The following is a 26,313-nucleotide window of genomic DNA, read 5'->3' on the forward strand; positions in this document are numbered from 1 at the left end:
CACGTTGCTCTTCATAATTTCCAACTCGTTGATGCTGCAAATATTCCTCTATTCATGCCAGTAAAATGCAGCACAGTAATTAATCTGTAACACATTTCACACTTCACCGACTCCGGCTGATGCACTGCGTGCAATCCAAATAGAGTTGCGCGCTGCGGATCTACGCAAAAGTTAGGGATTTGCTCGGGCGCGGGATCACCGCCGTCAATTAGCACTTATAAGAGCCAATGTTGCTCAAATCATCCGCTTCCTGAGCCCCGGCTGTGTATCAGTTTTGTTTGCAGTTCGCGAGTAAAATAGCCCTAAATTATGCGCTGAGTGGGATCGGGACACGGGCTGCCTTCGTGTGGAATTAAAATCATATTACGCTAATAGCTAGGGGGATATAATAATAAAAATAATAATAACACTGACTGACAGCACGAATTTTGCATTCTCCGTCTCTCTGTTCCGCTTGCTCCGATCACTCACACACTGCTGCACAGTGAAACAAGTGGAAGTAGTGCTTCAGGCGAAGTGAGCATTAATTCGGAATGTTTACGAGATGGTTTTGAAAACTTCGTCGATTGAAATGGTAGAATTGAGTGGTGCACCAAGTGCAAATTATTGCTTTTAGTGTCATCATCATCGCAGTCATCATGATACTGGATGGTGATGGTGCAGCCGTCGCGGATCGGATGCAAATTAAATAAACTAGTCCAGTTGGAAGTGCTAACTACCGCCCATGATAGAGTGGTTACATATATTTTGCTTATTTAAAAACCGGCTAGGTAAATCGGGTAATGGAAGAAAACACTTCAGAAACTGCCAATGTGATTCCCCATTGATTAAGAAACTATGTTGCAGCAAAACGATTGGAAAGGTAAATAAGTGGGTGTAGTTACGATTACAATACGGAAACATGATTTTAGAAATTACTAATTCGCTAATTAAAAATTAGCCGCTTCGCTGATAAACGAGTGGAGGGATTGTTCCCACATCTGTTTATGAGAATATTTTGAACGTTTAAATTCGATCTAATTCTCTTTAGATGTACCAACGACTTGTTAGACAATTCACTGTCAAAACATAGAATCCGCTTCATCGTGATTTCACGAGTCTTTAAAAAACCATGCAAACAAACCTTATGCAAACAGTCTCCACTTTCGATAGAGTCGACGGTTTCGTTTTGATTTACATTAACCAAACCGACGTTTGTCGCCGATCAGATATCCGATAGTGGGAACAACTCTCCGTCCCCATTGGCCCCGTGAAAGCAAACTCAAAATAAACACATTTCGGGGCAACGGAAAGCAAAACAAAAGCAGTAAAAGCATGTCTCTCGGGTGGTTTGATAAAACGGGGAAAATATCTGACAATCACGCACAATTCGGGTATTCTTTAGTTATTTTTTGTTCGTCCCTCTCCGAAAAAGAACGATTGATTGGCATGTAGGCGTGAAGGAAATGACTCCACATCGCAGCCGGCACACTGGTAGCGATACTGAAGGCTGCTCCCTCCACTGAAATCGCATATCTTGCGTAAATGAAACCCAATCTAGGAGTCTACGATTTGACAGCTCATTTTTGCGTTGACTGTGCATAACGCTTCAAATACACCTTCATGGGCCTTGCTGCGGATCACACCCGAAAACAATTTCTCACGCCTGCTTTGCTTGTGTCACGAAGGCGTGCGCGTTCCGAAGAAGGGGTATGACATTTCCAATTTATCAGCAACGACACCACCGACAGTGTGACAAGTCTTGTTAGCTTTTTTTTCGTTCAACCCAACAGCTGCAAGCGCACTGCGTGACAAATGTCGCCCTAAACCTCATTGCGATCATGTCTTTTAACAGTGGATGATCACTTTCATTTGGTGAATTTCCATACGAATAAATGGCAGTACAATAATGCGAAGGCGTCCCATAAGCTGTTGCCGATCAAAATGACATTAGAAGAACCCCAACTGCAACAACGCGCAGTAGGCGACTGTGTTTTAGTCCCAAAATGGGACAAAGGTCATTCTTCTCAGTTCCCCAACAGCAACAAAAACATCTGCGGCCGTCATGTTTGTCACTAACTCATTCGGTCCGCTGTATAAGGCAAACCAGCGCGGGTGGAGGAATCGAGCTGGTCAGCGAATGAATCTTCTGTTTCTTGTTTCATAGTACCTGCTCGAGCGCGCTAGGGTTGTTCAAGGAAAAAACCCGACTCATTTGGAAGATATCAAAGTTCTCTCGTTTGAAGATAAACCCGCAGAAAGGTCGAACACGAAAACGTTCACAGGTTCATGCGGATCGCCATAGTGAAGCTGGACTTTAGCAAGCAGCACAGGAGGCTGTTCGCGTAGGCGGCTGTGACGATTTAGAATTCATATGGTTTTATTTTTCTTTCGCAATCGTATTTCCTTTCAGCCGCGCGAAAAGAGCAAACAGGCCGTGCATCATTTGCTACATTTACGCGACGATCAAAGTGATCTAAATTGATGCCGAGGGCGATTAACCGTAACAGATGGGGAAGCTCGTTGGATTCGAGGGTGGCGAGGGTGCTCTGCCTGTTAATTCTTTTACGGTCTCTCTCATTAATCGGTGGTGAGTCCGCGGGGTGGTAGTTTCCGGAATGTGTGATAAATTTAGAGCTGGTCGATTCGATATAAGTGATGAGAATTTCTTTTTACTCTGTAGTAAAAGTTTAAATTTGTTCATTAGTTGTACCGCTTTGATTCAAACTTCGACCAGATTACAGAATAAAAGTGAATAATTATAGCTGGTGTAATATAAAAGTATGATTATTATATATCGTTTCGAAAATTGTGTTTCATTTGTATGGCACCCCTCCCTTAAAAAAGGAGGGGTGTCAAAACATTATGGACATATTTTTTCGACTAAAACATTTACCTGCCAAATTTGGTTCCATTTAGTTGATTAGTTCTCGAGATGTGCAGAAATTTGTATTTCATTTGTATGGAACCCCTTCCTTCCAGAAAAGGGAGGGGCGTCCAACTATTATGGACATATTTGATACATTCACATGCCAAATCCGGTGTCATTTGCTTGGTTTGTTCTTGAGCAGGAATTTATGCTTCATTTGCATGGGACCCCTCCCTTCCAGAAGAGGGAGAGTTCTCAAACTATCATAGGAACCTTTATCGGCACCAAAAACCCCTACATACAAATTTTCACGTCGATCTGTTTTCATTTCCTGGGAATTCTCGAGACCCGAGAAATAAAAAAAAATTCGCAGCAAAAATGAGATTCGAATAAAGTTTATTGATACAAGGTAACAAAAAGTCGTTTACAATTTCATTATCAATTCGTATGAAAAACGAATTAAAAAAAACATTTTCAAGTTCACGTCAGAAATTTGCGATAGATTTGTGTTGCAAATATTTGCAGAAAAGGAGGTTTCAAGTCTTTTTGTTGTCAAACAATCACTTCAGATCCACTGACAATTTTTTATTAAGCCCAAATAATGTAATTTCCTTCCGTAAAACTTTGCGAAACCATCGATTCCAGTTCTTTAACTCTTTTGGAGTTAGTATCACTAGGAGGAAACGATAGAATAATGAATAATCAGTAATAAGCCTGCAAAGATGGTTTATACGTAAAAATCGCGGCCACGACCCTAGTTGAACTGACTTTGAGTTTTATTACTTTTTTTTTCAGGCTCATTGGTTGCATAATTTTTCGGGGAACTCGGGAATCCCGGGATCCCAGCAATAAATACTTCTGTTTCCGGGATCCGGTAAAATGTATTTCCCGGGATTGCAAACCCTAATCCGAAACCGTTATAAATATTCTTTATCGAAAAATTTCAGACCCGCATTTTTGACGTAGGACTACATCTCTCGTCTTCAAAACGGTGGCTATGCTATGGAAAGTAGAACGAAAATGCGCCCTTTTCAGGTTGAGTTACTTTTATGTTACTATTATGTTATTACACCTGAACGGATTTTGACCACCAATGTCTTAATCGAAAGGTGTAGGTTGGCCCAAACTTGTAGTATAATTGGTAAATCTTTGCGATAGTTAATAAACAAAAAGTTGAGTTGAAAATCACAATTTTTGGGTAAGTTTCACAGCTTTCAACTAATCACGAGCTAGCTTTCTGTAGTTGCAACTACTGAACGATTTTCACACGCCAATGTTTTGATCGATAGGGCCCATCTCACTGTTTCCAAAGCTGCAAAATCGTGATTTAAATTATATTGGTACGAAAAAATTGATTTTAGAGCCGGAGTGTCTTCAGTAAAATTGTTTGATTTATTATTCTCCATGTTAAGAAGTTGCAATTTTGCAACCAATCCACTTAACAGTAAGCAACAAATTTTACTTTTCTCATTTTAGAATATAAAATCTACTTTGTTTGGCAGAGTTGTAGCACATTTTAAAAGAAACAACTGTGTTGAAGACATTATACACTAAGGTCGCTTTTTACGCGGTTTTTTACGCGGATTCCGGAATTTACGCTATTTTTACGCGGATTTCGGAATTTACACGGTTTTTTTACGCGGATTCCAGAATTTACGCGGATTCCGGAATTTACGTGGTTTTTTACGCGGTTTTTTTTACGCGGCATGTATCCCCCGCGTAAAAAACGACTTAAGTGTACTTTTACCTACCTTTTTAAGTGGATTTTTATGGAATTTTGCTAAAGGTACTATGATTCTAAAATCAGCTTTTTTGGCTTAAAATAATTTCGATCACGTTTTTATCGCTTTGGAAACATTGTGCCATGCTTGTGGTGTAATGATTAAAATATCTTTAACGCGTCTTGAACTGTCCTACAGATCAGACGTTTTTTCGGTTGCTTGTGGACTGGTCTTTGACTGCCTATAGCTTCAAAGTTTGTGTTTTGTCAGTGTGTCTTTTAAAGATTACCTGAAAGTTATTTCCCATCAGTCTTTCTCAAGACTACCTACTTTTGAATTTAACATTTATTTTAACTTTTTTCGTATCACCTGAAATGGCTGGACGAAAAAAGAAACCTCGCATCGCTGCGGGGAGGAAAAGAGAGGCATCTCTTTCTGACACATCGAGTGTCTGTAGTGACAATCCTTTTGATATTTTGCCTGAGCAAGAAGCTGGTGAAATGGAAGTTATTAATAACGAAACTATACAAAATATAAAATCTTTAAAAAAGGAGAAAGTTCCACCTATTGTGGTAACTATTTCTTCTGAATTTAATATATTCAAAAAGGAACTTTCAACGTTTGTTTCTGACGTTAAAGTTACCTATCAAATTGGCCGTAGAGGTGAATGCCGCTTATTAGCCGACTCAGTAAAGGGTCGTGATCGTCTTGTTCAGTATTTAACTGACAAGATGTACAAATTTTTTACATATGACACCAAGAACGCCAAGCCGTTCAAGGTTGTCTTGAAAGGTCTCACCAACGATCAAACCGTTGATGAGATCAAACTTACTTTAACAGAATTACTTGGCATAGCCCCTACCCAAGTAATTCTAATGAAACAAAAATCACGAGGCGAAAACAGTCAGAGAACTGGAATTTCCCTTGTTAATTATTTAATTCATTTTAACCGCAATGAGGTTAACAACTTAAAATTTTTTGAAAAAGCACATGCTTTGTATAATGTGCGTGTAAAGTGGGAAATTTATAGGAAGTATGGCGGAGGTGAAAAGCATATCACCCAATGCCGTACTTGCCAACGTTATGGCCATGGTTCCAAATTCTGTAACATGGACCAAAAATGTCTTAATTGTGGAGACTCTTCTCACAAAAAGGACACATGTCCTGTGAAAGAGAGTAAAAATTTTCGCTGTGCGAATTGTAACGGCAACCATATGTCAAATTTTTATCAATGCCCAGTCCGTTTAGCAATTGTTAAGGCAAGGCAAGGTAAACAAAATTCAATTTCTCAATTAAAACCAACTTCAAAACAAAATTCTCCAAGCGTACCAGTGACGCATAGTTTGCATACCCGTTTAACTTATGCACAGGTTACAGGTAGTTCGAACATTATACCGCCTAGTGTTGGTAGTTCGAAAATGACCGTTAATATGGGTAAGCAAAACAGGCTAGAAAATAATTGTACACCTATCACTCCAGCTAATATTGCTGCCGAAAATATTTTTTCTAATGTCAACTGCCTGGGGCCTATTACGGCAGGTAAACTTTCTTTTTTGCAACAGGCAATGTTCGATCTTATGAACGCCATGTTGCAGGCAAAATCAATGTTTGAAGCCATTCAAATAGGCACAAATTTTACTATTAAAATTGTTTCTAATTTAAAATTTAGCAATGATTTTAAATAAAACAATTAAAATATTAAATTGGAATGCTCGCTCATTGAAGGCCAATGAGAATGAGCTTTTTAACTTTTTAACAGTAAATAATGTGCATATTGCAATTATTACTGAAACATTTCTGAAACCTAACATAAAATTAAAATATGATCCCAATTACGTGGTTCATAGATATGATAGGATTCAGGGTTCCGGCGGTGGAGTTGCAATTGTTATTCATCGCCGAATCAAACATCGTGCTCTTCCCCATCTTGAGACGAAAGTTATTGAAACTTTGGGAATTGAAGTTCAAACTGAACTTGGCATTTTATTTATTGCCGCAGCATATTTACCATTTCAATGCACACGCGAGCTCAAAAATTATTTTAAAGGTGATTTACAAAAACTCACCAGAAATCGTTCGAAATTTTTCATAATCGGCGATTTTAACGCTAAACATCGTTCATGGAATAATTCTCAAAGTAATTCCAATGGCAAAATTTTATTCAACGATTGTTCTTCAGGATACTATTCTATTTTGTCTCCGAATAGTCCTACATGCTTTTCTTCTGTAAGAAACCCTTCAACAATTGATTTGGTGCTTACAGATCAAAGTCATGTATGTAGTGATTTGATCACACATGCTGACTTTGATTCTGATCATCTTCCAATAACTTTTTCTTTATCACATGAATCAGTTTTAAACCCTATGAGCTCTGTTTTTAATTATAACAAGGCTAATTGGGAAAGATACAAAACTCATATTGAGAGAAATTTCAATAATGAGCTTGATTTGCAAAACGAAGTGAATATTGATTCCGCTTTGGAAGCATTAAAATGTGCAATTGTTGATGCCAGGAATTATTCTGTTCCAAAGGCTCAAATGAAATTTGATTCACCAATAATTGACGAAAATCTTCAACTTCTAATTCGTTTGAAAAATGTCCGCAGACGTCAATATCAACGATCTCGTGACCCTGTTTTTAAAACTATTTATAAAGATTTACAGAAAGAGATTAAACATAGATTTACTCTACTGAGAAATCAAAGTTTTCAGACTAAAGTTGAAAAATTGAAACCATATTCAAAACCATTTTGGAAGCTGTCGAAGATTCTTAAGAAACCTTCAAAGCCTATTCCAATTTTAAAAGATGGTGAACGTTTTCTTGTATCCAATGAACAAAAGGCTCAAAGACTTGCTCAGCAGTTTGAGAGTGTTCATAACTCAAATTTGAATTTTGTGAGTCCAATTGAAAATGAAGTCACACGTCAATTTGATTTAATTTCTTCCCAGAATTTTTTACCTGCAGAAATAATTGAAACTAACTTGAATGAGATTAAATCAATTATTAAAAATTTCAAAAATATGAAAGCACCTGGTGACGATGGAATCTTTAATATACTAATCAAACATCTCCCTGAGAGCACAATGGAATTTTTAGTAAAAATTTTCAATTGCTGCTTCAAAATTGCATATTTTCCCAAATTATGGAAAAATGCAAAAATTACTCCCATTTTAAAACCGGAGAACCCAGCTGAAGTTTCAAGTTATCGACCAATCAGTTTGCTTTCTTCAATAAGTAAACTGTTTGAGAGAATTATTCTTAACAGAACGATGTCACACATCAACGAAAATTCAATTTTTGCAAATGAACAGTTTGGATTTCGCCATGGGCATTCCACAACTCATCAATTGCTCAGAGTTACTAATATGATACGAGCTAACAAATCTGAAGGTTATTCCACTGGAGCTGCTCTTTTAGACATAGAAAAAGCATTCGACAGTGTTTGGCATAAAGGTTTGATTGCGAAATTGCAAACTTTTAATTTTCCAATTTTCCTAATCAAAATTTTAAAAAATTATCTTACTGATCGAACTCTGCAGGTTGTCTATCAGAATTCAAAATCTGATAGATTTCCTGTCAGAGCAGGTGTACCTCAAGGTTCAGTCTTGGGTCCAGTCCTGTACAACATATTCACTTCAGATCTTCCTGATTTGCCTCCAGGATGCACAAAGTCATTGTTCTGCGATGACACAAGCATTTCCGTAAAAGGAAAAAGTCTTCGTGTCATATGCAGTCGATTGCAGAAAAGTTTAGATATTTTTTCTTCCTACTTGCAAAAGTGGAAAATCTCTCCCAATGCTTCTAAAACTCAAATGATAATTTTTCCGCATAAGCCTAGGGCTTCTTTCCTCAAGCCAAACAATAATCACGTTGTCAAGATGAATGGGGTTATTTTAAGTTGGTCCGACAAGGTTAAGTACTTGGGACTAATTTATGATAAAAAACTTATTTTCAAAGAGCACATTGAGAGTATACAAGCCAAGTGCATCAAATATACGAGATGTTTATATCCTCTCATTAACAGGAATTCTAAACTTTGTTTAAAGAACAAACTTTTGATTTACAAACAAATTTTTAGACCAGCAATGCTTTATGCTGTACCGATCTGGTCAAGTTGCTGTTCAACAAGGAAGAAAACGCTTCAAAGGATTCAGAATAAAATTCTGAAAATGATTTTGAAGCGTCCTCCTTGGTTTGGTACACTCGAATTACATAGACTTACTGGTGTTGAACCATTAGAAGCTATGTCAAATAAAATTATTAACAATTTTCGACAAAAATCGTTGCAATCCTCAATTGCTACGATAAGCTCTCTTTATAGCCAATAAGTTAGCAATTAAGTTAGTTGTAAGTTTACTTCCCCTTTTCTGACAAGTAGGTTTAAATCCCTACGAATGATAAGTCCTAATTGCGAAAGCAAACAAATCCTAACAATTAAAATTACAAATTTCTAACAGTGTTGAGAAGTCACCATTTGTGATTGGACACACATACTCATTATTTACTAATATTTATCATAAATACTTAAGCTACTAACAAATCCCCCCTTAAAAAAAAAAAAAAAAAAAAAATATCTTTAACCAATCACAAATTCGCTTCGCTTTTGTTTGCTTTCTGCTGCGTTTTGGCTTGCTATATAGAAAGAATGTGCGAAAATCAATCACATTTCGTTCGCATACTGTGGCAGCAACAGATGTTATAAATCATTTTAAAATTCTCACAGTGACAGGGTCTCCACTTAACGGATTTCCAATACCAATGTCTTTGTCCGACAGGTTGCCCATATAATAATTATTATATCTAGATAGAAATTTCAAACGGTCCTATCTGCTTTTATCGTTTTTCCGGATCGTCTTTTTATTTTAATAATGGTTCAGCTTTAGTAACTTTCCCAAGCGTGGTTTTCGTTCAGGAAGCTAGAGTGATCCATCCACTAGCAACTCGTGCAAATAACGTGGCATAAAAAGTGTTTAATAAGTTTTGGTGATTGAATGAAAGTGATCGATCAAAAAGTCAATCAAAGCAGATAGGACCTTTTGAAATGTTTCTCTAGATATTATATAATAACTGGAACATTTTTTTGGCTACTAAACTTGTTGGAAGATGAGTTGAACATCGAGCACATTCGAGGCGCTAAAATCAATCGTTTATTAGCACCTTTCTCCAAAGGTTCCAACAATCTGTGTAAATCACCCGACGTTTCGGCCTATTTTGGTGATCTTTACCGAAGGAAGTTTATTCATGTCTGATTACTATGCCGAATTCGTTTTTGCGGTGTAACTACACCTGGACAACAATTTTGCCCTGTAGCTGTTTTTTTTATTTTCCGGACTACACCAAAATTACGCTTTTTCTGTCCCGCTCTACACCAGGAATAAAATGGTGTATTGTGGAACAACCAACAAAAACAAACACTGTCAAAAACCACGATAACAACAGACAAGTGCAATTTCCCTTTTCCGTTTAAAGTCTATATAACAGGGAGCTAAGATCCAGTTTCCACGTATTTTGAGTCTGCATTCGACATAGTGAATTACCGGATTCAATAGACCATCTCGGCGGAGCAACAAATGTGGTTAGATGGTTACAGTGATATTTGACTAATCGACTGTTTAACGACAAACTGGAAGCTACCGAATCTAATCCGTTCGGTAATTACTCTGGTGTACCCCATGGCAGTAACCTGGGACTATTATTATTCTATTCATTTCTCAACTACGTTTGCCATGTTGTATCTCAAGGGTGTAGGTTGGTTTACGTTGATGACTTCGAAGTTTGTTGGCTCTGCTAGAAAAAATCCGAGTGATGTTTGTAAGGTAAGGATTTCGGCCCTGGCGAAACCCCCACGATCTAACACCTTACGAGAGCCAATGCCGCTGTTAGGTATGGAAATGCTACAGAAGAGACGAAAAGTTATAAGAACTAACTATGTCTAAAGTGCTTCTTGTTTAGATCGACTTGAATATTATTCCCCGACCACTCAGACAGCGAAGCTTTCACAGACTCCAACAGCACCGAACAGATTATGCACAACCAATGAGGTGTATGTGTTTACTGTTTAGTTTGTGTCACCATTTGTTTAACTTCAATTTTAGTACTAGAGTGTTTTATCGTTCAACAAATTACAATTTTTAAGTTTTTAGTCCTTAAGTGTTCATATACACAATTATGTCCGATGAATGTTAATAAATAAATAATAAAAAAAAAATTAACAAAGTTTCTTGTACATGCATTGGAACAAACCAAATTCTCTTTATCTTGACAATAGGATGCTGAATTTATAGTTGTATTATTCATTCGCACATATCTTCATATGTAGCAAAAAATCACAGGAGGGTTGTGTGTAAAGCCACGACCGCAAGGTTGAAGTAAAATACTTTTACAAGAAAGATAACCCGGCTGCTTGCGTGTCAGTCATTCTGAAATCGGATTTGTTTCGTATATACCGCTTGTTAAGCACAGTATCAAAAAATCGCAATAAACATCACACTGCTGTGCATTTGCAGCAGCATCAAACCTCAGTTGCAGTTATTAATAACCATTTATTATGCTCTTCAAAATACATTTTGTAGCCTTGAAAAAGGCCGATTGCTGCAATTGCAATTTTCATTCAATTATTGCACAAATGCTTCATGGTCAGATACCGTGCGATATCCGCTCTGACATAATAAATTTTTCGAACGCTGTGGAATGATATAACTGGAAAAATTGGTGTGGCTGAATTATTTCCAGTTATACCATTCAACAACGTTACAAAAAATTTATTTCGTATGTCGTAATACTCATGTACGAAAAACACAGACTTTTTTCAGTGTCGTAACACGGATGTACAAAAACGATTTCTTGTGGACATTCTGTCGAGCCGGACCGATAGAGCTCTCATTAAGGCAACAAAATAATATGTATTGTGTCGTGTTGTGCGGCTTGGAAGAAAACAATGTTCCCGTCTCCGTGTCGCATGGAAGCAAATTGTTGCGTGTTTGATATTGCCGATGGTAGACAGGAGTATAAAGGTCAAAATTCTGCTGGGTTGTCAAACTTTAACCGTCTTCTTCAAGACGTTACATTCTTGTAAATGAAGTATTGTGAATTTTCAAAAACAGACTCAGCATCGTGAGCAAAACATGCTGAACTTTTCTGTTTGAAATCTGATTTGTTTCGTATATACCGCTCGTTATGCACAGTATCAAAAAATCGTAATAAACATCACACTGCTGTGCATTTGCAGCAGCATCAAACCTCAGTTGTAGTTTATTAATAACCATTCATTATGCTCTTCCAAAAACATTTTGTAGCCTCGAAAAAGGCCGATTGCTGCAATTGCAATTTTCATTCAATTATTGCATAAATGCTTCATGGTCAGATGTACTCGCTGCAACTGCTACGCTAACCGTAGCTATGCCAGAGTTGTGGCCGCTATACGCTGCCATTGGTATCCGCTGTCCCTGCATCAGCTGGCCCAGCTGCTAACGATGCTGAGATCCGCTGCAACTAGTGCGCTATCCATTGCTACGCCACAGCTGTGGCCGCTATCCGCTATCGCTGGTATCCACTGCACTGCTACTGCTAAGGGATGACTGCTGTTGTCGCTGTCTAGAACTATTATGAGCGACTTCGGCTGAAACAAGCTCTTATATGATCCAAATAGCATATTTTTAATTGCAAGGTATATGACTCTGTCGACCGTGCTTGGGAAGCAATCATATAACTACCAATCAGAGGTCGAATTTTTCATTTTGTCAAGGCTTGACTATTTCCAATAGTACAATAGTTTGAATACTAAAATTACAATTATCTTCATTTGGGAAGAATCTTAGAAGATTTTCCAAACTATTGCTGCAAGAACGAAGGAAATCCATCGAATGCTAACCGATTTATTGGCATTTGAAATTGAACATATTTTTCACTTTTTTCGGTTTTAGATTTTCATTTCACATCCTTATGTAGGCGAACTTCCTGAGAGGAGTATTCTACTTCAAAAAATTAAAAGTTCTTGGTTGAGGTGCCGTTTTCCGATTTTGACTCTTCCAGCATCAAATTAAAGGTAATTGATGGGACTTTTCATCTCCCAGATGGTCTCGAAGTACGATGCTGGCCTAACAAGCCAATCGTCGTAGGTTCGAGTCCCGGCTCGGGAGAGACTATTAGTGTCTGTAGGATCGTAGCGCTAGCCCCGCAATTGTCTGTACAGTACAGTGTGTCTGTGTATAAATAAACAGAAGGTCGAGCTCCGAATCGGAATGTAGCATCAAGGTTTTGCTTTATTGGGACTTTTCAGTAAAAATAAAAATAATTACCATTCACTTTTTCTTGTATGGACCCCTCCGCAACCAGTAACTTTTTATCTTTAGTAGCATTGTCCGAGCGTTTCTTGCTGCTCGCACATTTTTGTTGTTTTTTTTTTTTACTTTTTTACTTCGCTTATTGAGAAGTTACCTAATGCGTGTTATAGTGCTTAATTCACCCAGATTTATTATCCCTTATCTTCTCTATCGACTTTATCATCGCCTCAAGCATGTTATTAAGCGGATAACATGAAATTTCCGAAGGTTTAGATTCGAGTTTTTCAGTCTGAAGAAAACTTTTTATGTGGAGGAGTCTGTGAATCGACCCATGCTTAAGTCATTCTGATATCGAGTGGCCTGATTCTATTGAGATTCAAACCTATGACAACCTGCTTTTGAGAGCAGACACTGTAACTTTGCGGCCATGAAGCTCCCCTACCATGCACTTATTATGATGTGAAAATTCTTTTGCCATTTTTGAAGGTCTAAGATTCAAGATATTTTTTTGGATTTCTCAGAAAATTTTACAAAAAATATCAGGTATATGTTTTTTTGCAGATATAATTGTTTTAATCTTAAATGCCCACTATTACCACCGTGCGTCTCCATTGGGAAAAACACCGCAATGCAACAGCTTTGTATCATGATATCATCGCAGTTGCTTTGTTCAATGGAGCCGCATGGTGGTTATGATGGACATTAAAGACTGAAACAATTCTATCTGCAAAATAAAAAAATATATCTGATATTTCAGGTATTTTTTTTTTAATCCAGAAAAAATCAAACGTTAAGATCTCCTTCGTCTCAAACCCTTCAAAGCTGCAAAACAGGTTTGTATCATAGTTTTGATATGGTTATTGTTATTCAAGGTACAGTTTGATATTTTTCCAATAAAGACTTATTTAATACTTTAAATTTGTTGCCAAAAAATCCTATATATGATAAACGGCTTGGAAGTTTTTGAAATAAAAAAAAAAAACAAAAACATATGATCAGAAATAAAAAAAAATCGGATAGAACTTTTTTGTATGGAAATGCATGAATTCTCGAGTTTTAGACAATTCTTCGCCCGTGCAAAATCTTCAGCTTAGCAACTACTTCTATTTTCCAAAATATTCAGATATTCACAGGTCCATTTCCTACCACTATAAACATTCGCACTTACATTTTTTCAAATGCTTTCACTAATAATGGGATACACTCAATCAATCAATTCCATTCCCCGATCAACCGGCGACCGGTTGCACGCGTTTATGAAACACCACAAGCAACAGTTTTGTCGCAATTAATATGCTACAAAACATTGCCTCATTAACCCTGCCGAACAATCAGCCTTAGCGACCGCCTCTTCGTTGCGGGTCTCGACTTGATCGATCGATCGATCAAGATCTCATCACCTGATAGAGCTGCGGGCGAATTGCTTGCACACACACAACGATCGGAGGAAGGCGCGAATAAAAACGCCCTCACTTCCGGCACACGGGCTGCCAATTTCGGGTTTCGAATGCGACGCCAGCAGTAAAAGGCACAACGCCAACGCGTCTGGTTTTTTTTCGAGAGATGGCGTGCGCTGAATAGTACCTTTCATATAATACCATGGCGGCCAACGACTTCTGCGGTTTGTCGTGCTGAATTTCAAACTCGAATTCCTCTTCGGCAGCATTTTATTGGCTGTTCCGCTGCCTTTTGGCAATCCACTTATATAAAGGACAGGTCCAGTTAGCGATCTTATCAACCGCTGGTCGCGCAGTGCACACAAACACAACATAATGCATAGATAGATTAAATAAACATTTATCTCTAGCAACTCTGTCAGACCAGTGGTTTAATTTGCTAGCACTGATAGCGCAGGGTCATCAAAAAAATAAGTTCGTCGCTTGCTTTTAGATACCAAGACCGGTGGAACACGGTCGTAAATTGCCCTCGCAGATGACCTCGCTCGATATCGGAACATCAGTGCTTATGCAATGTATACAGCGGTAGTTGCTGTCCTACAAAACTAGAAGAAAAAAAAAACGAAAGCAAGAGACACAAGGTGGGTTGACTTGAGCTATGCTGGCCGAAGCTCTGGGGAGGCGGAATAAAGTTTCTTTTTATGACAACCGCCGCATACCGGAGCAATCTTCTGGCGCGTGAGCTCGTGCTCGACCGCACAGGTTAACCAGATTCAATCTTTTAATTAAACGGCAATTTGTTTCAATGTTGGTGCTTAGAAGCGCGACGGAGAAATTGTATAGCTCTCTGCCGATAGGAAACACCTTCTGGTTTGATTTAAGACCAGCCGCGGACAGTTGTTTGTTTATGGTACGTACGTTTGTAATATCGATCGGAGTAAGGTCACTTTCTGTCGATTCGAATCGATGATGATTCACAGATCAGTGTTTGCTAAAATCTGAAAGGCGACGACGAATCTACACGGAATACGATTGAGAAGTCACTATTTTACGGTCGACTTTGTTTTCAATCGTAATCTAAATATTTATTTATTGGCATTTCGTCCACAAACAATGCGACGGTTGGTGTGGCGTACCGACCGGGAATTGACGGCTGTGTGGGGGAACATAAAGTTGTGCGGTTTTTCACGGCACCCATAAACCAAGTAGATAAACATAGAGAAATCTGAATACCTACACACCTTCTAAGTCACTTCTCTAGTCTGCAAATATTATTCATGTTTCAGGCGGAAGATTGGGTGAGATTTTTATCGAAATTTGCCACAGACAGAATCGCCAGACGGCGGGTGGGTGCAGACGATATGAAATTGCTTCTGTGGATAAACTTCAAAAAATGTGGAATGGTACGAAATATAGTATTTTTCTCTAACTTGTCATTTCGATTGTTACAATAAATAACTAAAAAACACTGTCTAGTAACAGTTTGAAAAGAGATGAAAATTATCTGCCGGCATGTTTAAAGTAAAAATGTTCGAGGTTCTCAAAGCATTTTAATCAAGATTGATCTAATTACAAGATTTTGATCAATTTTTTTTTTCGAGTTTCATAGGCTTTCAAATTGAAGTTCTAATCGGCATCGACCTGTAACCCCTGATTCAGACGATGTTCAAATTTGCACCTCCAGAATGTTATGAACGTTCAAGAACAGGAACATGAAAACGATAAACAGTATTTTGATAAAGAAACGTCTATTAAAATTTCGAAAAGTAAATTAGAATTATCTTAATCAAACAGACAAAAAAGCAAAGCAAAGCCTTGGTGCTACATTCCGTATCGGAACTCGACCTTCTGTTTATTATACACAGACTTCGCAGCCAACTAGATAATTGCGGGGCTAGCGCTACGTTCCTTCTGACACTAACAGTTTCTCCCGAGCCGAGACTCGAACCTACGACGACTGGCTTGTTAGGCCAGCATCGTACCTCGAGACCAGTTGGGAGAGATCAAACAGACAAAAAACGTAATTATCGTCTGTAGATTAGTCGATTTGACATTACTGAGTTGTTAATTTTAGCTCTATAATGACATAAGCATTGAGTGAAAATTGAATTAAAACTAAACTTTTTGGCCTGTTTTGAAAAAAATTCACAAAAAATGTCCCTCAGTTTTCCGGTAGATAAAAGTTGTTTTACTGATCAATGAAAATTATCGTGCTTGGTGAATTAACAACATAGAACGGTGAATTATTTGGTTTTCTCAATCTTTTTTAGAGCTATTATACAGTAATCTGTGTAATCAGACATAGGTAAATTTGGAAAAGGCCACTGAAAACGGCTGAAACGTCGGGCATTTTACACAGATGAGTCGCTCCATACGAAGTCTTCATACCACTTGGACACGACGATCACGGATTTGGCTAAAAGCTGGAGAGATTATTCATCTAGATTCTCTCTGAAAAAAATTTAATTTTGGTGTCGATTGAAATACCCCTTTTTTACTTCTTGCAAAATAACGTATTTTTTAAAATATTAAAAACACGCAATTCCAAAGAAAAAAGTAAGCAAATTGTTTTTGTATGTTTGTTTATTACCTGTTTATATCTGTCCATTACATTATGACGAGAAAATTGAAATAAAATTACTTTCAATTTGATATCACCGTAGAATAAAACAATATAAAATGGCGACGAAAATGCAATAAAGAGATAAACCGATATTTTCAATTGAAAAGTTGCTGGAAAATCATTGAGAAGAAAAAAGATGGCATCACTGCTGCAAAAAATAAAGATATATTTGGATTCCTTAATTGGCAGTAAAATCCTAAAAAATATCATTTGGGTTGTTCTTTGAGTTAGAAAGTTAACAGACATTTTTCATTGTTTAATATAAAAATTCATAGCTGGTTTCGTAAAAATCCCAAGATTGACTCATATTAGGTGAAAATTTTCAAGGATCACGATGGAATAATGAAAATTCAAAATAAAAATGGCTGCATTTGCCGAAAAATTGCTAATTTAGTTTTGAAATACAAAAATGATTTATCTGGCAACACGAAGAAATTTCGAAAAAGAAACGTGACAAACAACTACCACAAAACTCCCTCTTACCCGTGATGCTTGTGGAGTGAGCAGGAGTATATCTGGCCTCTAGTAGCAACAAGTATTGCACTAACTTTCCTTTCCTTTCTTCCTTTGATCTACGTTCTGGACCGGCGGGCGTCGGTACTGATCAGCATGCAGGGATCATTGGAGATGCACATCGAATAGCTAAATCCTAAGCAATAATTGATAAATTGGATGTGCAATTCCGGTCGATCCTGGTCAGTAACGGAGTGGCAACCGGTGGTGATCAATCAAACAAAAAAAAAAAAATCTATCTGGGAACACTTCCGGTCCTTGGTTTAATTTCTTAGAAATCATCTATCAGTACCATTCTGACATCTTATGTCTATTAATTGTAAGGAACACAAAAACGAAAAAAATAGAAAAGAGCGATTGATTTTCGCACTTTCTCTATTTAGTATACCAGAAAAGGAGAAGCGAGTTTGTTTGGTTGAATGTAAAAAGAATATTCCAATTATTTTATCAGCCGTTCAAGATAATTTTGTTAAAATCCGTTCAGTGCATTGTGGTCCAAAAGATCAAAAAAAGAAACTAATTTTCTTAGCGCATTCTAACTTCGTCGTTGCTTAATGGTGTCTTCGGTATAATTGTTTATATAAATGACCCGCATGATAATCCAAAGTTGTTCGAAGCTTCTTATGATGAAAAGAAAAAAAATGCTCGCTGTCATCCGGGCCGTGGGTTGTGTTTTTTCGGCTTCAAGTATATGGTGAAACAGTAGTCTGCTAGATCTTCAAAGTGCGCCCAAGCAAATTTCGAGTTAATTGGAAAGCAATATTTATATTATCCAAAAGCGTAGTGTATCAAGTAAGCGAGAATCGGATTTAAACAAGCATTGCAGTTTTCTCTGAAATCTATTGAAAATTACTAGTAAAAACCTATTAAAAGCAAAAGGTTCATTAATTTACACCAGTTGGGTCGATTGAAATAAATAAAATCAATATTAGTTCATAGTACTTGAGCTGAACTTCGAGGAATAGTATTGATATTATTCCTCTACTTGCCCCTTTTTGCTGTTATCTTAAAGATATCGTACAAAGTTTTAATATATCATAACTTTGTAAGGAAAAGTCTTGGAGATGTGTAACCCCTAGCGAAAACGTGTGTTATGTGTGTCCCGACGGTTCTCAAAAACATCTTTTGTTTGTAAAATGCAAGTGCGAAAGTAATGTACAAAAAACTAAATTTTAAGTAACTTCTACATAAAATACTCTGTAAATCTGTACCCACATAACTTTTTGTGCTTTGAAATTATGCGAGTCATTTATACAAGAAAATGTTCCGAAGACCCCATTAAGAATGAAGCTGAAAGGCGCTAAGGAATTAAGTTCCACTTCTTGCCCTCTTAGACTACAGTAAGCATTTGAACATGATATTATAACATCTGATGCTTCCGCTGTATACGAACAGAAAGGGAGTTAATAATTGATTGAGAATTGAAAAAATATGTCCATTGTTATATCAAAAGTTTGGAGTGAACTTCGCGTATCGATCAAGACATTGCTGTTTAAAATTCATTCAGTAAAAGTAACGGTTAATGCATTCGAAAGCCGGCACTTGACAGGTACGATTCTACACTATACCATCATGTTCTCATCCATAAAAGCGAGCTCGTGATCGGTTGAATTTTTACCCATCAATTAAAATTAAATGCATTCAAGCTCTACTTTTCGGCAGGTTGTTGTTGACAAAAAGTGAAGTTTCGGTGCATTATTACGTCACGCCACTGAAGCAAATGAGTGACTGATTTTCGCACATTCTTTCTTCATAGTAAGCCGAAACGAAACAAAAAACTAACAAAAAAGGAGCGAGCTTTAATTGGTTGAATGTGCACGATTTTAACGTTTAATTTTTAATCTTTATTATTGACAACATATTCTTATTATTACACTTCAAGCATGGGTAATATTTGACCTGCTGATCGAGACATTCGCGTGTGAAATCCGTTAAATGATAATAGCCTAACGAGCATTTGGAAATTATATTACAAGACCTCTTACAGCTACAGAAGGCGAGCTTGTGATTGATTGAAAGCTGCGAAACAGAACTAAAAATTGGAGGGTTTCTTTTTTAATTCAATTATTCGCTAATTTACTTTCACGAAGATAAGCAAATTATTATGGCACTAGTTTGGGGTAGCCTTAGTCGTTACTACAGCATGCCACCCTATTAAAGTGATTACGTAGTCCTACGTCAAAAATATGCCCAGGTCACCATTTTATAAAATTGAATGAGGGTACATGTTAACCTATGATAGCTTTCGATGTATTTTTATCCCATAATAAAAATCATTCAACTATCTGTCCTCGTCTTTGACATAATTTTGTCGGAGTTGTAGAACACTACGGTTCTTCTGTGAAGTTGCAGAATATTGATTAGTTTAGTGAAAATTTATCTGGACAATCATTTGGGAAGGTCTGAAGTTTGGGAACCTTTTTTTTATACATCGATGTAATTAGATAATGGCGAGGAGAAAGGTGGTCAAGAAATAGCTTTCAGGCCTCTGCCATGCTGAATGCCAACGCGAGCGATTGGGCGAGATTCTTGCCGTAGGTAAATAAACAGCCGTAATAGAGCCGTTCATTAACCTACGGCAAAAATCTCTCCCGATCGCTCGCGTTGGCGTTTAGCCTGGCAGAGGCTTCAGGAAGTTGTCTGAATTTTCATTTGAAAGCATTGGAGAATTGAAATTCAAGATCTTACACTGAAAAATAATTATTGAAAAAACAAAATGAGAATTTCAGAAATCGATCATTGCAGATTTAAAAAAAAAAAGTTTTCTAGATAAACAATTTAGTTGCTTGAAAGAGTTCAATGCAATCAACTTTTAAAGTTTGAATGTTTAAGTTTGGAGCAAAAGACATGAAAAAATTTTTGCTACAAAAACTTTTTTTTTCTACCATGATTTGTTCGAAAGAAATTTAGGTTACTAGATCGTCTGTCTGATAAACTTATTTTGAAAAAATTTGAGATGACCAGTTTTTTTAAAGCACTGTTTGCTTTTAAAAGTTTGTTTTTCAGTGCAGCATCTCGAACTTTTTGATTTTTCACTAGTTTTTAATGAAAGCTCAGACCATTCGCTAGAAGTCATCCATTGACTTCGGTTACTGATTTATAAAAAAATCTTCAGCCTTAGTCAAATTTTAGTCCTGATCATTTAAAAAAAAATATGCAAAGTTGCTTGGTTTTGTAAGGTTTGTACATCCACGAAGTTTTATTGAGTTGTGGGAGGATGCTGCCAACATCGAGTGGGAGTGAAGTTAGGGATTGTAATAAGGGATGGTTTCTCTGGTTTTTAAACTAATATGTTGTTGTAAACGGCGAAACTTTTCGATCGTTTTCATTGCAGTTGGCAAATAAAGGAATAAGAACCCGGAAAAAATGAATACTAAAAGTTCTACCATTTTCTTCAATTGTGTTCATCCGAAATTGTACGACTTTTACAAATGCATTTGCAGCATTCGCATGCGACTCAAGTTACTCAACCAAGCTAGCTAAAATCTAACCACTTGTATCGTACTGGTTAAAATTTCCGATCGAAACATGTGATTGATGATAAACAACTGATAAACTGATAAAACAAAAGTTGCACCAGTACTGGTGTTAGACCCCGAGCATAATAGACAAAATTTCTAAAGGCTACCGATGTCGTTAGCTGTTCTTCCGGTTAATCAATCAGACGAAACGGGGCTCGGTGATACCTTGAGGTTTTTTTTTTGATCGATAAGTTTCCGGTATACGTCATTACACCTATTAGGGGCATGTTTTCCCCGTATATCGGAGGTTAGTATCTACAGGCGAACTAGACAATTGAAAATTTTCCACACCAATCTTATCAATAGTCTAGCCCCGAGACGATATCGCAGAGACACGTGAATTTCTTTTTTCTCAAAATTTCACTTCCAAAAGAAGACACCCAGCATGCAAGGAAACACCGTCGGTTGTCGTTACCTTCACAGACGCTGCAATAATTAACCAATGGGACTATGTCTACTCACAATTTGTCACTGCTAGAATGGTTCATGTTTGCCGCCACGCACACCTGATACTTATTCCGAGGGACAGTCATTTTTTTTAATTAGATAATTTATTTTCCCTGTTTACGGTTTCGGCACAGCAAAACCCCATCTTCCTGGCACTCACGGTTACGTCAAACGTGTACACCCGAAACCACTCCACGTGTAGTAGCTCTCGACTCACTAACCCCACTTGATTTCAATTAACACATCTGCAAAACCCACCCAAACGAGTAAAAGCAAAATTCGAATAAAGCAGCGATAACCACCTGTTAGTGCACCGACCGCTGCCGAGAGCCGTGTGTTGCTTCTGTAGCTGCTGCGAAGATTCCGTCACTGCCGTCGGGTTTTCTCCGCCACTAATCCGTGCGCTTGCCTTGCCGTACGCAATGACAGTCGGTGTGAATGACGGTACCAATGCTGACCACTTTCCAGCTGATTGTTTCAACTCAGTAGCCCGTGTGGTCTGCGTCTGCGCCTGCTCCCGGTTTTGGTTCGTTACTGCACTGCACGCGTGTGCGTGCGTGTGTGTGATGATGGTACTCTTAGCCAGAGATTACTAACTACTTTTATTGCTGACGTTTTTGGCACAACCACTCGCGAACAAACCTAAATCCGCACAAATAATGAACGCCTTCGTACTTTTGTTTTGGGTAAAATCAATTCCGCCGGCGTCGGGAGTGTCGTTCTCGGGTACAATTTCATGCATCGAACGAACAAAAAAAAAATAAATATCTGCTATAAATACTTGTATTGTTTTAATTCTAGAAACAAACACAACAAAAACAATAAAATGCAGAATGGGGAAAAAAACACTGCTTTTACTTGTCGTTGACTGTCGCAAATTAATTCTGACAGATTGCTTCGTTAGGTTGACAATAAATAGCACACTTATCTTCACCGCAGAAGCATGCACACAGTATTCTTTTGTTTATTCGTTTTCGCCACTGCGACCGGCTTTCTTTCCATTCCTTGCCGATCGCTTAATTTTTTATTAAGTTGTTTTTTTTTTGGTGTGTATCCACTTGTGTTACGCTTGGAGTCAAGTGCGCGAGTATAGAAGGGCGGAGCCTTTACCTGACGAGTTTAAGTCTAATTACCGAACAATAACAATAGTCACTTAAGTATTTTCTCTGCTGATTAGCGTGTGTGTAGTAGATGCAGGACTCGGCTAACGTTTGGTTTTCGCCCTGAGAAGCAGAGTGGGACATATTTGTCTATCCTTCTGCACGTACTAGGAGATTGTTGGTGTCCCGTCGATAATAATAAGTAAATGTGATGGATCGGATTCGCGCGCCTTGTAGTATCTCCCGCATCGGAAGTCGAAGTGATGTGGTCCTGATCTGCACAACCGGAATATAAACAAACAAAAGCAAAAGCGACCGTCAGCGACGCGAGCATGCGATCGGATCCGTGTGCGATATTCAACTAACCGGTCGGCGTCGCGAAGCGGGCCGAAATTCGCAAAGCTTCGACGCTCGGTTCGTTTATTTACGTCGCTAAAAATAGAAATGCTGTCATCGCGGGCCGCGATTGGTTCGCGATGGCGTCATCCTCTCGCTGTGATTGGTTGGAGGCTCGCTATCGTGTTGAGTAGGACGCATGTGTCCCGCGCCGATGGCGAGTCTACTGTGTAACGCTGGTGTTGGTGTTGGTGTTGGAGCTTGGATTGGAAGCACGTGAGTGAAAGAATGGCCCGGCAATGTCAAAGCGCGAAAAGCCGGTCCTGTTGGTGGTTGTTTCGCGGTGGCGTCCAGCGACGTACAGCGAGCTGGTGGAAAATGAATCGAACCTGGCAGCCGGCTTTGGATTTGAATGGATATTCCGCCGACCGCTCTATAGGCGGGGGAAACATCGAGAGAAACGCAATAAACGCGAGAAGACGAAGCGCGCGACGTATTGTGTGTGTATGATAATGTCGGCTTAAATGGATTTGTGCGATGGGCACTGGTTGTGTGGAAGGCTACAGTCAGTGCATTAAATGTTGGCAACTAAAACGTTCATTAGCATTGATAGTATATTTGAAATCATACCCCGATTGTTTTGACGGGAAACTACGTCTTTGTTAGCTATACTGGAATGCATTCTGTAAAATTGGAAATGAAACTGGCCGTCAGATTTCAAACGATAAAAATAGCATAACCACATGATGGATAACAATAACCAATATGTTGTTGGATAGATAAAATGTTGAACAATTTCATAATACGCTAGTTATCATTATTAGTTTATTGCTCAGCGGTAAAAACTGATAAAAAGTTTCAAGGACGACAAATTTACACAGCCGACATGAGTAGACACCAACCATTTACTGTGGTACTCTTCATATTAGTATTAAAAACTGACAGAGTGACTCCGTCCCAACAGGTCAATTAATGTTTACGTCCATAAACTTAGACTAATTTGATGTCTCGAAGGTAAAGGTTTTTCGAAAAGTTTGAAACAGTCCTTTTCCTTAAACAATTTTTTAGTTTGCTGTTAGAACCTAATAAAAACTGATGTCTTGAAAGAAAACATGCTGCCAGAAGCAACAGTACTGTATCACTGCAGCGGTACACGATTTCTATTCGTGTGCAATTAACAGTTTATCTCATGAATGTGGTTATTATAAAACCATAAATTACTCAACAAGAATTAAACATTATTGCCACGGTAATAAGTTATTTTTATCTCATTTTATTGTCGATATTTTGAATAATCGTTACCGGCATGCAAGAGTAAATTCGTAAAAAAAAAAAAAACAAAACTATAGAAGAGTGAGAGCCGATTTTTTTGTCTTACTAAGATTTATTTAGAATGATATATTTTGATTTTTCACTTCACAAATAATATTATGAATATGAAATTTTGCAAATTAATAAACTTGTCATGCAAAAAGTAAAAATTAATCTTTTTAAAAAAATTAACTTCGTTATAGTTGTTTATTGCTTCGATTTTCGCTGGATCTTGTTGATAATTTTGTTTGACATATTTTTAATGTTTTCCTATTAGTGAAATTATGTACCGGCTTCAAAATTATTTTCAGAGTGAGATTCGTATTCATTGCTCAAATTCAAATTCATTGCTTATATCAGCAAGGATGTGAATTTTTTGTTTGCTCTATTGTTTCCTGTTGTTGCATTCAAGAGTGATCGCAAATGATAAGTTCGGAGCCAACTTTTCTCTACTGGTTTTGCACTACCATTGCAGCTGGCAATTTTTTATTTTTATCCTCTCGGATGGAAGCAGATAACAGAAGATGCAACGCACTCTCAGTTTCGCAACAGTTTGTTTACGCTGTTGAGTGTTGTACATTTCAGCTATGCGGCCGGAAGACATCAACATTTTGTTCGTGCTGACAGACATGAGGATGGATTTCGAATTGCTGTTGTATAGTCGAATTTTCAAACGTATTTGTTAGATGTTATAACATTTAAATGAAGTGTAATGATGATTTTAAAAATTGTGTGCGAATAGTGTAAATCCACTAGTAAAATGATTGGTTTTAACAGAAGTAGCCTATATTATTCTTTGGACCGTGTTTTGGAAAACAAGCATTAAGCATCCGCATTTCAACAATGTTTGACAATTTCCAATAGGCATAAATTACGTTACGCAAAAAATCCAATTTTTGGACCCCCACCCCCCTAATGTAACGAAATGTAACGCCATCGCCTACCCTCTATGAAAATTACGTAACGCTGTAGAAGAATTTTTCTGCTGAAAATGCTAGTTTCTGGACAGTCTTCTCAGAGATTTTTCGTTACGTAACGCTGATCTTACCTCCCCCCTCCCCTATGTAACATATCTTAACGCTCAAGAATACCCCCCCTCCCCCTATGAGCGTTACGTAATTTATGGATGCCGCCATAGTACAATCAATTTGCATTAAATCGCCAGCACTTTTTAGCACATTACCCACGCTTGATTTAGCCCCGTTCGGTGATTTCGCGATTTTAGTACCCGATCACATCGGATTTTCAATGTGGGTGTTCAAAATCACTGTTACGAAATAGCGGAGTTGTATGAGGAACCGAGTTCTTTTTAGCAGCACGCAGTTTTTTAGCGAATGCAGCTTTTAGCTGTGAAATATTTATATTTAGTTGATTTTTTAAATGTAATCTAATGTGACTTACATAAACGGTCTTTCCTACAGTAATACAAGCAAATTTCTGCTTTTTCTCCACTTGGCGGTAATCTCTGCTCAGACACAGTCTGTTAGGTTAGATTTTACTTTATATGACTTATTTTTACTTACGTATTCGTACTCAATCCTATTTTTTAATCTACTCTAATTCTATTATATGAATAATTTTATTTAAACAAATTTTAATTTATCTTTAGCTGTAGTTCACTGCTTAAATTTTGACAAAAAGTTGTGGTTCGCGAATTCACTCTTTCACTCGACGAGTATGCAGTTGGTCTCCTAGTTGTCGTCTGGTGCTTCCGCCCGCTTGACAGCTCCACTTTCGTTTTGGGTAGCAACTTCACTATCGGAGATATTGGTAGCTGGCATAGCAGTGTCGCCAGAGCCAACAATCACATTTCTTCTCTCAGTTTCCATCCTGCACAACTTTTTCAAAAAAAAAAGGGATAACCGAAAAATACAGATTTAACAGTTTGTCGTAGTGCAATGGAAGAATTTTTGCCTTTTAAGCTTGTTCTACATTAAAATACTCGCAATCTACTTCGTTTACCATGGAATAGGGTGAAATTGATCACTCTTTACAATATATTTTTAATAATTCGGTTCATGTTGATTTTTCACGAAACAAAATTTATTTAAAATGAGTACTGTTACGTGCCCAAGAAACCGGTTATGATTAAAATGTCTTTAGTTTCCTTTTGAAACATCCGGGAATTCTCTATGATCCTATGAGATAAATCGGGATGAAATTGATCACCCATGAAATCCATTTTTTCTGTTGGAAATATGCTATTGTGATGA

At 37.7% G+C, this 26,313-nt stretch overlaps 1 protein-coding gene across 3 annotated transcripts in view; it reads right to left on the reverse strand.

Moving 5' to 3' along the window:
* Positions 1 to 22,827, reverse strand: part of LOC129732446 (activating transcription factor 3) — a 135,629-nt gene extending 112,802 nt beyond the window's left edge. For 2 of the 3 annotated variants that reach the window (XM_055693336.1, XM_055693338.1), the window contains exon 1: positions 21,656 to 22,827. The gene's annotated coding sequence lies outside the window, so the exon portion shown is untranslated. Of the gene's footprint in view, positions 1 to 21,368; positions 21,633 to 21,655 lie in introns of those variants that run through there. The other variant, XM_055693337.1, reaches the window with a different exon arrangement.
* Positions 22,828 to 26,313: the final 3,486 nt, after the last annotated feature.

This window comes from Wyeomyia smithii, chromosome 3 (assembly GCF_029784165.1).
Source record: "Wyeomyia smithii strain HCP4-BCI-WySm-NY-G18 chromosome 3, ASM2978416v1, whole genome shotgun sequence".
Classification (NCBI taxonomy): Eukaryota; Metazoa; Arthropoda; class Insecta; order Diptera; family Culicidae; genus Wyeomyia; species Wyeomyia smithii.